The sequence below is a fragment of the Podarcis muralis genome, chromosome 1 (assembly GCF_964188315.1).
Source record: "Podarcis muralis chromosome 1, rPodMur119.hap1.1, whole genome shotgun sequence".
In the NCBI taxonomy this organism is placed as follows: Eukaryota; Metazoa; Chordata; class Lepidosauria; order Squamata; family Lacertidae; genus Podarcis; species Podarcis muralis.
In genome coordinates, this window is record NC_135655.1 from 21,194,500 (window position 1) to 21,208,529 (window position 14,030).

Genomic DNA, 14,030 nt, shown 5'->3' on the forward strand with positions numbered 1-14,030 from the left:
GGCTTCGGAGCATCCTTCCGAAGGCTGGCGGCGGGAGGAGGTCTCTCCGCCCCACCACCAGCCTTCGGAGGAGGTCCGAGGACAGTGGGGAAGACGCGCTGCGCTTCCCCGCTGTCCCAGAGATTTCCCTATGGGCTTTCGTCTTGCGAAGGAAGCCCATAGGGAAATTCATTTTGCGAAGCGCCTCCGCAACGGAAAAACCCTTTCGTCTAGCGGCTTTTCCGTCTTGCGAGGCGTTCGTCTTGCGGGGCACCACTGTAATTGCAGTTTGAGAATTCAATCTATTCTCAGCTGCAATTGCTGTCTCAGGTGTCTTTTTTTTCCTACGCATTGCTGGATCATTTGCTTTATCTATTTCCTCATGTTCTATGTAAGAGAGCTGAATTGAATTTTGGCCAGTAGTGGAGACAATTAGAGGTAGGTGGTCGCTTTTGGTCCTATTATCGATGTTGAATTTTTTAATTGATTCGAAGGCCTCCCTGTTAGTGAGACAGTAGTCTACTATGCTGGCTCCATTTGTATTTATGAATGTGTACTCGCCTTCTCTGTCCCCGGGGAGTGCCCCATTAGCAATGATAAGGTCAAGGCTTATTTGTAAAAAAAGCCAGGCAGAAGCCAGCATAGTTGATTTGACAATCTTTTGAATGTCTACAAGGGGGTGGGTTTAGAAAGAGGGCGCTATTTTCCTTTAGATCTCTTAATATTCGGAATTTTATTTCCAAGCTATCATCATTTGAGCCTATTCTGGCATTCATATCTCCCATTAGGTAAAAAGGCGGTCCAAGGTACTTAATTTGTAGGGAATAAAGGAAACTATGGAATTTACGCCATGTGCTCTCGATCTGTGTTTGCTCTATATAGGTGGGATATAAGCTGAAACAAGAATGATACTCTTGGATTCCAGATGCAAAGTGATCCCCAGTGCCAGCTGCTCGAAAACTGAGCACTCAGTAACCTGTGACACCAATTGAGTGGAAACCAGAATTACTAGCCCCCCCCCCTCGGTCATCCCCTTCCGAGCGGTTTAGAGGCCTTGATTTCATAGGCGTGGTAACCATCGAGAACTATGTTGTCAGTTGCCCACATTTCCTGCAGCATTATTATGTCAAAACATGTTATATATTCACGAAATGGCTCGTCGCCTAGTTTGTTGGCCCAACCCGCTATGTTCCACGAGATAATGTTAAGGCTGCATGTTCCATAACTGGCTTCGCTCCATTGTGGTGGGGAAATTGTTATCAGCTCTCAGACTGGTTTAGTAGTGATGCAACCGTTCTTAGGATATGCACGGTGTTGTTGTTCTCGGGGTTGAGTTGCAGCATTTTCCCGATTTCCTGGCATCGACGGTGTTATATGAATTGCTGGGACCATCGGGGGGGTCTTCGTCAAAGACAATTAAATCAGTCTCTGGCTTTCTGTGTGTCACATTTCCCTTCGGAGGAGCGTCACTTGGCATTGGCTGATCAGATTCTAGTAAAGAGTGGTGAAATTCTGGATCTGCCAAAGGCGTAATGGAGTGTCCTATCTTTGATTTATCTAGTTTGGGCTGGCATTCTTTGTGTGTTTGGCCTTTTTGCTCTGACGTTTTCCTCCCCAAGGGAGTGTTACGGCTGGGTTCACCGCATGTATCCATATTTGACGGCCCTTCCGAATGAATCATGGCCCTATGGTGAAAGCCCTTCGGTGGAGTTGATTGCTTGGGGTCAGTCCGGCTATACGACAAGCTTGGCAGTAGTCATTTTCGTTCTGTGTCTTTAAAAACGCGCCTCAACTCAATATTATAATCCTGTAAGAGGGCTTTATATTTCAGGAGCATTTTAGGGGTAGCTGAGTTAGAAAATGTCAGCATGAGTCTAGTGTGCTGGGGGTCCGTGCAAAGCAAGTTTATCGCGATCAGAGTGTTGCAATGGATATTTCGTAAAAGTTTAAAGTTTCTCTTCACACTGTCGATTGATTTCCAGTAAGGCAGCATACCATTGAAAGGATATATATCGAGAGGTACTTGAGTGCTTTGTAGGAGCAGGTCCCTACTTTCACTTTTGTTGTTTTTACTATTTGTAGTCTCTCGGTTATCAAGTCCAGACTGGTTACTGTTGGGAATCAAGCCTCTATCGGGAGAAGCTGGCAACTCTCCCAGGCACCCGACTTGATCTCCGGTGACCTCCCTGGCTGCATTCCCCAGCAAACGCAGGCTAGGTCTCTATAGGCGACCCTTCCCAGCGTGGGAAGAGCACAGCCAATCTTTCCTGCTTCCCCAGCAGGGAATAGAGATAGTCAGAAATGTCTATTTACATGGTTTTATTTCTGACTCCAGCATTACAGAAAACATGACTGCTCTCTTCAAACATTGGCAAACAAGTGACAAAGACTTCCTGTACAATCACAAGAGGAAGGTCTCATATTACACTCTGAGCAAATTCCGGTGAACTGACTGGAACGCTGTTTCCCACAGTCAGCCAAATCACATGATGTCAACAAGCTGGATGTCTGCAGCTGCAATGAGCGCATATGCTGATAGTTACACCCCTGTACACGATGGTCTAGGGGGAGGGCAACGCTTTGTTCAGTCTCTTTAGTACTGAGTGATCTATTTTTGGCTGCCAGAAGCACCAACTCCGTCAGGAGAGACGATACCTTTTCAATTATTATTTTTTTTAATAAATTTTTATTAAAAGTTTCAAAAGTTTTTTATAACAACAAAAACAAAACAACACCATACAATAAACATAACAAACATAACATATATAAAAACACGTATAATTTCAACCCTTAATTTCTTGTGACTTATTTTCCCGACTTCCTCGTGCCTCCCCTTTCTGTATTCCAATTTCTAATTAATTGTTCAGCAAATCCTTCCCTTGTTTTTAACTTAATTTTAATCTTACTTTTTCTCTTTAACTTATCCATTACCGCTAATAACCACATATTTTCTAATCCAGCGTCATTTTAGCATTCATTAATTTTACAATATTTCTTTAAATAGTCCTTAAAATTTTTTCCAATCTTCTTCCGCTGTTTCTCTTCCCTGGTTTCGGATTCTGCTCGTCATCTCTGCCAGGCCCATGTAGTCTATGACCTTCATCTGCCATTCTTCCAAGGTGGATAGGTCTTGTGTCTTCCAATACTTTGCGATGAGTATTCTTGCTGCTGTTGTAGCATACATAAAAAACGTTCTATCCTTCTTTAACACCCCTTGGCCGACAATACCCAAGAGAAAGGCCTCTGGTTTCTTCAGGAAGGTATATTTAAATACCTTTTTCAATTCATTATAGATCATTTCCCAGAACGCCTTAATCTTTGGGCACGTCCACCAAAGATGAAAGAATGTACCTTCATTTTCTTTGCATTTCCAACATTTATTATCAGGCAAGTGATAAATTTTTGCAAGCTTGACTGGGGTCATGTACCACCTATAAATCATTTTCATAATATTTTCTCTTAAGGCATTACATGCCGTAAATTTCATTCCGGTGGTCCACAACTTTTCCCAGTCAGCAAACATAATATTATGACCAATATCCTGCGCCCACTTGATCATTGCTGATTTAACCATTTCATCTTGTGTATTCCATTTCAACAGCAAGTTGTACATTTTTGACAAATTTTTAGTACTGGATTCTAACAGTTCAGTCTCCAGTTTTGATTTCTCCACCTGGAAGCCAATTTTTCTGTCCATCTTAAAAACTTCCATTATTTGATAATAGTGAAGCCAATCTCTCACTCTTCCTTTTAGTTTCTCAAAACTCTGCAATTTCAATCTGTCCCCTTCTTGTTCCAAAATTTCCCAATATCTCGGCCATTTAGACTCCATATTAAGCTTTTTAACAGCTTTTCCCTCCATTGGCGACAACCACCTTGGAGTTTTATTTTCCAACAGATCTTTGTATCTAGTCCAGACATTGTATAGTGCTCTCCTGACAATATGATTTTTAAAACCTTTATGAGCTTTGACCTTGTCATACCACAGATATGCATGCCACCCAAAAGTATTGTTAAAACCTTCTAAGTCCAAAATGTCTGTGTTCTCAAGAAGTAGCCAATCTTTCAACCAGCAGAAGGCTGCTGATTCATAGTAAAGTTTGAAGTCTGGCAGGGCAAATCCCCCCCTTTCCTTTGCATCAGTTAAAATTTTAAATTTTATTCTGGGCTTCTTGCCCTGCCAGACAAATTTGGAAATATCTTTCTGCCACTTCTTGAAACAATCCATCTTGTCCATTATTTGCAATGTTTGAAACAAAAATAACATTCTAGGCAATACATTCATCTTTATAACTGTGATTCGACCCAACAAGGAAAGCTTCAGATTTGACCAAGTTTCTAAGTCTTTTTTCACTTCTGTCCAAGATTTCTCATAATTATCTTTAAATAGATTCACATTTTTGCTGTCATATTTATCCCCAAGTACTTCACTTTCTTAACCACAGTTAACCCTGTCTCATTCCGAAACCTTTCTTTTTCAAAAGGTGTTAAATTTTTCTCCAAAACCTTAGTTTTTGACTTATTCAATTTAAATCCTGCCACTTGACCAAACTCCTGAATTAATTCTAAAATTCTTTTTGTACTAGATTCAGGCTCTTGTAGTGGAAGTACCAAGTCATCTGCAAATGCTCTCAATTTATACTGTTTATCTCCGACCTGCACTCCTTTAACCAACTGGTCCCTTCTAATCATGTTCAGCAAAACCTCCAGGACTGATATAAAAAGTAATGGAGAGATTGGGCAGCCCTGCCGTGTCCCTTTTTCTATCTTAAATTCTTCCGTAACCACATTATTTACAATCAACTTTGCTTTTTGTTCAGAATATATTGCACCTATACCATTTTCAAACCCTTCTCCCATCCCCCGGAGATTCTTCATCATAAAACTCCAAGAAATATTGTCGAAGGCTTTCTCAGCGTCCACAAATATCAAAACCGCTTTAGTGTTTATATTCACTTCCAACTTTTCCAAAATGTCAATTATATTCCTAACATTATCTGACAAATGCCTTCTCGGGAGAAAGCCCGCTTGGTCTCTATGAATCTCCTCCATCAAAACTATTTTCAGTCTCTTTGCTAAAATGTCAGCAAAAATTTTGTAATCCACATTTAATAGCGAGATGGGACGGTAGTTTTTGAGTTGAGTCTTTTCAGTCTCTGTCTTCGGTATAAGTGTAATATAAGCCTCTTTCCACGTATCTGGTGCCCTTTTCCCCTCCATAATTTCGTTACAAACTTCCTTCATAGGTTGTAATAACCACTCCTTCAAAACTTTGTAGTATCTGGAAGTCAATCCATCCGGTCCTGGAGATTTGCCCAGTGCCATATTTTGAATGGCACCTTCTATTTCTTGTTCTGTTATTTCTTGGTTCAGGATTCTTTTACTTTCCTGTGAAATCTTTTTCAGTCCATTTTTTCCAAGAAATTGTTCTATGTCCATATCTTTCTGCGGCCCCTGTGAATAAAGTTGTCTGAAGTATCTCTGGAAGCAATTCCTAATCTCAGTTGGATTATAGATGTTCTTTCCATCCACTTCTAAATTTGTAACCGTGTTCAATTTTTGTCTCTTCTTTATTTGCCAAGCCAACAGTTTGCCACATTTATCTGCTGATTCAAAAGTCTTTTGTCTCATTTGTTTAATTTTCCATTCTATTTCTTGATTCATCAATTCCATATATTGTGTTTGATATAGCTTAATTTCTCTCAAGATCTCATACGATTTTGGTTTTGATCTTAATTTCCTTTCCCCATCTTTTATCTTCTCCAAAAAAAATTCCTTCCTTTCATTTTGGCTTCTCTTCTTTATTGCATTCTGTTGTATCAAGAATCCTCTCATCACAGCTTTACTTACGTCCCAGATTACTCTTTTTTCTACATTAGTGTTCATATTAATTTCAAAATAGTCTTTCAAAGTTTTTTGGGCCTTTTTACAAACTTCCTCATCTCCAAATAAGGTGTCATTCATCCTCCATCTGAAGGTACCAGCTGTTGTTTGCTTCATCACCATCTTTACAGCGTTATGGTCGGAGCATGTTTTTGGGCAGATTTCAACTTTTTTTATCCTTGGTGCCATTCCTCTAGTAACCCAAATTTGGTCAATTCTAGTCCATGTCATTTTGGCTTCAGAAAAGAAGGTTCCCTCTCTTTCAAGTGGGTGTTTTATTCTCCAAATGTCAACCAAGTCCATATTGTCAGTCATTTCAAAGAACGTTTTTGGTAGTCTTCCATCCTTTGTAACTACCTGTCTTTGAGCTTTGTCCATATTTGTCGAAACTACTCCATTCATGTCCCCCATCAAAATTAGATTATAGTCCATATAGTCCATCAGTGTCTCATACAACTTCTTAAAAAACTCAGTTTTCCCTTCGTTTGGTGTATAGATTCCTACAATCAAAAATTTCTCTCCTTGAACTTGAATTTCAATTGCCAGATATCTTCCTTGATCATCTTTGAAGATTAATTTCGGTTGCAATCTTTCCTTAGGATATATCACCACTCCTCTTTTTTTTACTCTGTCAGATGATATAAATTCTTGGCCCAATCTTTTATTGATAAGTAATTTCCTATGTGACCTCGTCACATGCGTCTCTTGTAAACAAATCAAGTCCAATTGCTCTTTTTTTAGTATGTGAAAAACACTTTTTCTCTTCCGGGGAATGTTTAGACCATTGCAGTTCCAGCTTAGAAGTTGCAGAGCCATGATGGGGCTATTTGTTCTTCCCTCCTACTGCTCCAAGTTGTTGTTCTTCTTCTGTCAGTGGTTTCGATCCGTATGGTAAGTTTGCTATGTCCAGAATTCCTTTTCCTGGAGACAGTGGTTCTTGTCCCGAATCCACCCCCTTCTGAAGATCCTCTTCGTGTTCTCCTAGGAACTTGTCTTTGTCGCCCACAGTCTTTATTCTTCTTTTCCTTCCCTTATACTTAAAGGATAGGCCTTGAGGGAATTCCCACCTAAATGGTATGCTGTTTCTTTTCAATAATACCACCAGATCCTTGTACTGACCTCTTGCATCCAAGATATGTTTCGGGATGTCTTTGAAGATTTCCACGAAAGAATCTTCAATTTGCAAAGTTCTTTGATAGTGCAGGTTCAAAATTTTGTCCCTCTCTTCCTTTGATCTTAAAGTTATCAGACAGTCTCTTGCCTTGTTCCTTCTTTGTCTTGTTCCCAGTCTGAATGCACTCTCTATCTTAAATTCTTCCTTGTCCAAATCCTGCTGCCAAAAATCTGAAAACTCTTTTGTTAAGTAGTCCACCAGGTCATCCCCTTCACTTTCAGGTACTGACCTGATCCTCAAATTCCTCTCTTTCCTTTGCATCTCAATCCTAGACAATGTCAGATCATGATCCTCCAATTTCCTGAGTACCGGTGGAAACCTTTCGTCAGCAGCAGTTGCAATTTCTTTAGCCTCCTCGGCTATCTTTCGAGTGGTGGATGATTCCTCAAGCAATTTTCCAATTGACTCTGTGTTAGAATTCACCTTATTTCCAAGTTCAATTATACTTTTAGTATTTAAGTCAATTTTCCCTGAGATCTCAGCTACTTTCTTGTTGGTTTCAGCAACTTGTTTACTGGTCTCTGCTCCTTGCTTTTTTAACTGTTCCAAAGAGTCATTAATTTCCCCAAGTACTTTCGCAAGTGGGTCTTCAGAAGACATATCTCTTGCTTTTGTCTGTGGGACAGCTGCTGTTCCAGAGGCTCCGGATGTAGAAGCCCTTCTTTGTTTCAAAATATCAGTCTTATATTGTCTACCGGATCTCAGGATGTTTTCCTGTAATTCTCCTTTCTCTTTGTCATCTGCCATAACACTATCTTGCAGTCAAGGTCATTCCCACACTCATAGACTTGTTTCACAATGCCACTACCGAGTCTCAGGAGGGGGTGGGGTTGCGGGCTTACGACCCCGCCCACACTCCCGCGGGGCTGGCTCCAGCCTCGCGGGAGCCAGGGATTCCCCTTAATTAGCATATCCCCGCGGCGCCAGCCAATCGGCTGGCGGCGGGGGCAGGCCTATTAGGGGCCATTTAAGGTCAGGGCAGCCCTCGGCTCGCCCCTTTTCTCTTCGTCCCCACGCGGTTTGCATCTCTGGCATCTCTGGTTGCATCTCTGGTCGTGTTTCACGCGGACCCCCTTTTCACTTGTCGGAGCAGAAACTTTGCAGGAGTCCTCTCCGCGCGTCGCGGGAAGCATTTCATAGAAGCCGAAGTCGCTGCAGTTGAGCGATCTTTCAGTGGCTCCATATCCGCAACGGACTGATCTTACCGCCTGCCAGCTGATCTCCCCGCCGAACAGCGGATCTTCCTGCCGGCCAGCTGATCATCCCGCCGACCAGCGGATCCTCCCGCTGGCCAGCCGCCCTTCCCGTCGGGCACCTGAGCCTCCCGCCGGCCAGCTGATCCTCCCGCCGGCCAGCTGATCATCCCGCCGGCCAGCCGTTCTTCACGCCGGGCACCCGAGCTTCCCGCCGGCCACCTGACCCTCCTGCCGGCCAGCCGATCTTCCTGCCGACCAGCTGATTCCGCCGGCCAGCTGATTTCACACCGCAGCCTCCCCCTGATACCTTCCGCCGCCGCAGGAGTCTGCACTCTCCTCAAGCGATTTTCCCTTCTGGTCGCCGAGACGCGGAAGCTTCTCCTCTTACCAGGTTGTATCGCGGCTAATTTGACGGGGATTGCGGTCAGGTCTGGAGTGGGGCTTTACCGGGGTCCCGAGGTCTGTTTCGCTGCTTCTGGGGACGTTTTTTGCTAAATTCGTGTGCCTTTCCCCCCCTCTTTGCCGGTTGCTAGCGTCGTTGCTAGGCGACCGGCGCCATCTTAAGAGCCACGTGCTGGGCCTAGCGGCCGCCATCTTGCTACAGGCAGACCCCGTGGGTACATTCCCCTCCGCTTGCGGCCGCAAGCTTGCCTAGTGCCAGGCTTTAATTGCAACGTTATTTGTCTTATTGCAGCTTTTGTCCTTTTGGTATTTTGGCCAGCTTTGTCCTTTGGTGCTTTGTCCTTGCTTCCCAGGTTCGTCAGCAAATTTAATTAAGAGGCTGGGCGTTTTCAAAGTGCTGACCTTGGGGTGAATAACTTATTAAGATACAAAGCCAGCTCTGTTCTTTTCAATCAATATTCCGAATTTAATTAATTTAGCAGAGGTAATTCATTAGTAATTTTGTTGAGCCCTTCAACCTTGCAAACAGGGGAAATTTCACAGATCCTGTGCTGTGGATTGCATGATTGTTTCAATCACTAAGGTCCTTAATTCATAAGGTGCTGTATATACTACAAAACTCGGTAGGACATAGGAGCTCTAGATTACTGAAATTCTCTCGACCACTCCTGCGTCAAGTGGTGTAAACTGTGAAGCGCTATATATACAATAATAAAATAGATAGGTAGTTAAATAAGCGAATAATTAATAATTAAATAACTTTATATATATATATATATATAAATTAAATTAAAACATAACAATAATAAATATAAAATAAAATAAAAATTAAAATAAAATAATAATAAAAATAAATAAATAATAAATAAATAAATAAAAACTAAATAAAGCAGGAATCAAATAAGTGGCGAGTGGCGCTGTGGGTTAAACCGCTGAGCCTGGACTTGCTGATCTGAAGGTTGTGTTTCAGATTCCTTCACGTGCGTAAACTCTCTTGCCCAGTCATACACGCATACGCTCATATTGAGTATTGAGCCTGCCTTACCATGGATGGCAACAGCAACCCCCAAGCGCCACAGCACGGCAACGCATTAGTGCCTATGGCTCCATGTAACCCCCAGGCAATGGCACAGCTTTTTTCCGCGCTGCAAGCATTCTACGCGCAATGCAGGGCCCCTATTACCCCTTCGCCTAACATAGTGGAAGTGTCCCAGGAATGCATACCTGACACTCCTCCCAGCCAGCAAGGTCAGGATGGTCCTTCCACAAGCACAGCTGGCACGGTACAGCAGGCTACTGGCAGGCCCCAGACACGCCAGCAGACTGCGCGTGCACTTAAATCTAAGGCGGGCCCTCAGAAGGGGAAGGCGCCCGCGAAAAAACCTAAAACTGGTGCAAAAAAGGCGGGGCCTTCAGTGCCTGCCCGCACTGCGTCCCGCCCAGAGGTAATAGACGTCCCCAGTGTCTTTCAGGATAACCCAGCTCAACTAAGTTCTTCGGACGGGTCAACATCGGAGGAGGAGCTTCCTCCGCAGCAGGCGGTCCCGGCTGTCGGTGACCCAGCGCCGCGGAATGACGGTTCACGTGGAGGGAAGCGGAAGTCGAAGAAGAAGCACAAGTCCAAGAAGAGCAGGAAACAGGACACGTCGGATTCCGACGAGGAGACAGGTACTTCTTCTTCCTCCGACGAGGATAGTGACACGCCGTTGGGGACTTACTGGGGGGAGGGGAGGACACAGGAATTCCCCTGTGGATGCATGAAAGGCGGGCCAATTCGCATCGGAAGGCCTTCAACGGCACCCTCGATTGGAAAGACGGGGCTTTAGTGGAAGACGTTAAAGTTTCTACTCACTTGGCCACTGACTTCGTCCCGGGGAACCACCTTACCAAGCGAAAGAGGGACAAGATCCTGAATGGTGATTTCATTGATATGTTTTCCTTGCTACCTCCAGTGCAGGTTAAGGGAAAAGGGGAGAAAAGGAGATATTATGGTAGGAAAAGATATAGGTCACCCAGAGTCGAACGTACATTTGAGAATTGGCTTAACGGCTATCAGGTCTTTATGGCAGTAGTGACAGGTTGTTACCCAAAGCGTGGCATGCATCTGGCGGCGTACTTGGCGCATGTCAGGAGAGCGCGGGAGCTGGCGGGAGACGAGGCCGCCATATCGTATGATGAGGACTTCCGGAGGAATGCCTCGCTTCTGTCCTCCACACGCTGGGACCAAAGGGACAATAATTGCTGGATGGAGCATGTGGGCCCCAATATCGAGAAGAAACCCCAGGATCAGTCTAAATCCGGTAAGGTGGAGGCAAAACATCGGAGGCATTGTTGGGACTTCAACAAGGGGGCCTGCCAGCGCGCCACGTGTAAGTATGTGCATGAATGCGATAAGTGCTTGGGCAGCCACCCCGCTATTCACTGTTATAAAGGGAAACAGCAGCCCTTTCGGGGTGGCAGGGGGAATCTCAACCAGGGGAGTCGGGGTCCCCCAGCCGGACCGTCAGGACCCGCCCAAGGGTCTGCTGGGTCTCGATACTAATCGGTCCTTGGGTCTGGCACACTCTCCGATAAAGTTACAGCCGTTGAGAGTGCTGCTGGATCTCTACCCAAATAGACAAGCTGCCCGCATGCTAGATGAAGGTTTTTCCCAGGGCTTTAGAATCCCAGTTGTTTGTACCCCCAATGCCACATGCCCTCCAAACCAAAAATCAGTGTTAGAGAGGCCTGACATCGCCTTTAATAAAATCAGGAAGGAGATTACCGCGGGGAGGGTTGCCGGCCCCTTCGAATCACCCCCTATCGAGGAGCTGCATATTTCACCGTTGGGCATTGTTCCGAAAAAGGCCCCTGGGGAGTTTTGCATGATACATAACCTTTCCTACCCCAAGGGAGCCTCGGTGAATGACGCCATCCCCCAAGAAATGTGCACGGTAAAATATGCCTCATTCGATCAAGCAGTAAAGCTGGTTAGGGGATTTGGCAGGGGCGCCTTTATGGCAAAATGCGACATCGAGTCTGCATTCCGCCTTCTTCCAGTTCACCGAGAGGACTATCGCTGGCTTGGTTTTAAATTCCAGGGCGCCTACTTCATCGACAAGGCGATGCCTATGGGGTGCTCGATTGCCTGTGCCGCTTTCGAGACCTTTAGCACCTTCCTAGAATGGGCCTTAAAATTTAGGACAGGCATGCAGGGGGTGGGGCATTACTTGGATGATTTTATTTTGGTGGCAAGTAGCGAGAGCGATTGCGGCGCCTTGCTCCAGGCCTTCGAGTCCCTAGCAAGCGATCTTGGGGTCCCTTTAGCAAAAGAGAAGACTGAGGGCCCGGTGACCACCATGACCTATCTGGGTATCGAACTGGATACCGTTGCCCAAACCTCATGCTTACCGGCCAAGAAGTTGTCCGCCCTTAGAGGGCTCATCGAGCAGATTTTGCCATTAAAAAAGGTAACCCTGAGGCAAATTCAATCACTCCTGGGGCACCTTAACTTTGCCTGCCGAGTGGTCTCCCCCGGTCGCCCTTTTTGCGGACGGCTAGCAAAGCTGTCCGCGGGGCTTCGGTCACCACACCACAGGGTACGCCTTTCTAAGGCGGTGAAGTCAGACCTTCAGGTCTGGTTACAATTCCTCAACGGTTATAATGGAATCTCGTTATGGCAGGACTGCATGGCCTTGCGGTCGGATTTTCAGGTCCATTCGGACGCGGCTGGCTCCCTAGGGTTTGGTGTTTATTTCAAGGGGCAGTGGTGCTCCCAGCAATGGCCCCCCTCGTGGCAAGGAAAACCGATCCTGCGCGATTTGACATTCCTGGAATTCTTTCCCATTGTTGTAGCAATCCATATTTGGGCCGACCAGTTTAGGAATCGTAGGGTGTGCTTCTGGACTGACAACCAATCTGTGGTGTCAGTTATCAACAAGCAGTCAGCGCATTCTCCCAGAGTAGCATCCCTCTTGCGCTATTTTGTCCTTTCCTGTCTCCAGTTAAATCTTCACGCCTCTGCCAAGTTTGTCCCCGGCATCGATAACAACATCGCGGACGCTCTATCTCGTTTCCAGATGGAGCGCTTTCGCTTATTGGCGCCGGATGCGCAGCTGCGTCCGCAACCGTTTCCGGAACACCTTTGGAATATTGGCAGCGAGAAGCTATAAAGGGAGTATTGTCAGCTTTGGCACCCTCAACCCTAAGATCTTACAATAAGGCTTGGTTAGATTTCACAGCCTTTCGCATAAAAAAGGGGCAATTCAAGCCAGGCAGAGCCCCCGCTAAGTCCGAGGTCATAGAATATATGGTCCACCTTCGCGACCTTGGCCGGGCCCCAAAAACTCTTAATATCCATTCGGCGGCGATATCCTTCTTCTCAAAAGCTCTATTTTCCATCGATCCCTGTGCTCACTTCGTGGTACGGAAAATGTTGGAGGGCTGGCGCAGGTCAAGGCCGCCAGGCTCTGATGCGAGAAGGCCCATAACGCTGGATATTCTCACAAAAATCCGCTTGAAGTTGAGGTCCATCTGTTGGTCAAAATATGAGGCCAGGTTATTCTCTGCGGCATTTTCATTTGCATTTTATGGCGCCTTGCGCATCGGTGAGGTGGTCTGCGAGGACCGCCCAACCGGTTCCAATAGAGGGCTTTTGATTGGGGACGTATCGATAGCCAGCTCCCACGTGATTTTAAAAATCCGTAGCTCCAAGACCGACCAGCTCAGCAGGGGGGCTACGATTCGCCTCCAGGCAACCCAGAAACCTGGTCCTTGCCCGGTAAAAGATGGCGCAAAATATCTGCGTGGGAGGCCTAATTCCGATGGCCCCTTCTTCTTACATGCGGACGGTTCCCTCCTATCAAAACACCAGTTCACGAGGGTCCTGCGAAAAGCGATCGCAGCCATCGGTCTCCCTCAGGAGGAGTACGCTGCGCACTCCTTTCGCATTGGGGCAGCGACCACTGCGGCTCACATGGGTTTGCCGGCCGAAGGGATAATGGATATGGGGCGTTGGAAATCTAACGCGTACAAGGGTTACATCCGGTAGCTTCTCGAACCCCCCGGCCGTCTTCCCCAACCCTACACCGCACCCCCCCTGACTTGTCACTAGTATCTTCATTCCCCTGACCTGGTTCTCTTATTCTCTCATTCCAGGTATCGGTGTGGTCCGGTTGTGGTTTATCGGCCACAGCATAGTTTATTGGGCCAAGCAGCGTGCAGAGAACAGGGGCTGGGATCCTGAATTGCGGTTACCCAGCAGCGTTGAAGTGTCATGGATCTCTAGGCGTGGCATGCGCTGGGAAGAATTCCTCCCAGCAGTTGCAAATAAAATCGCTACAGAAGGCGCCCCCGACGCTATGGTCATTCAACTGGGCGAGAATGACCTTGCTTACAGGAAAGGGGTGGACCTAATG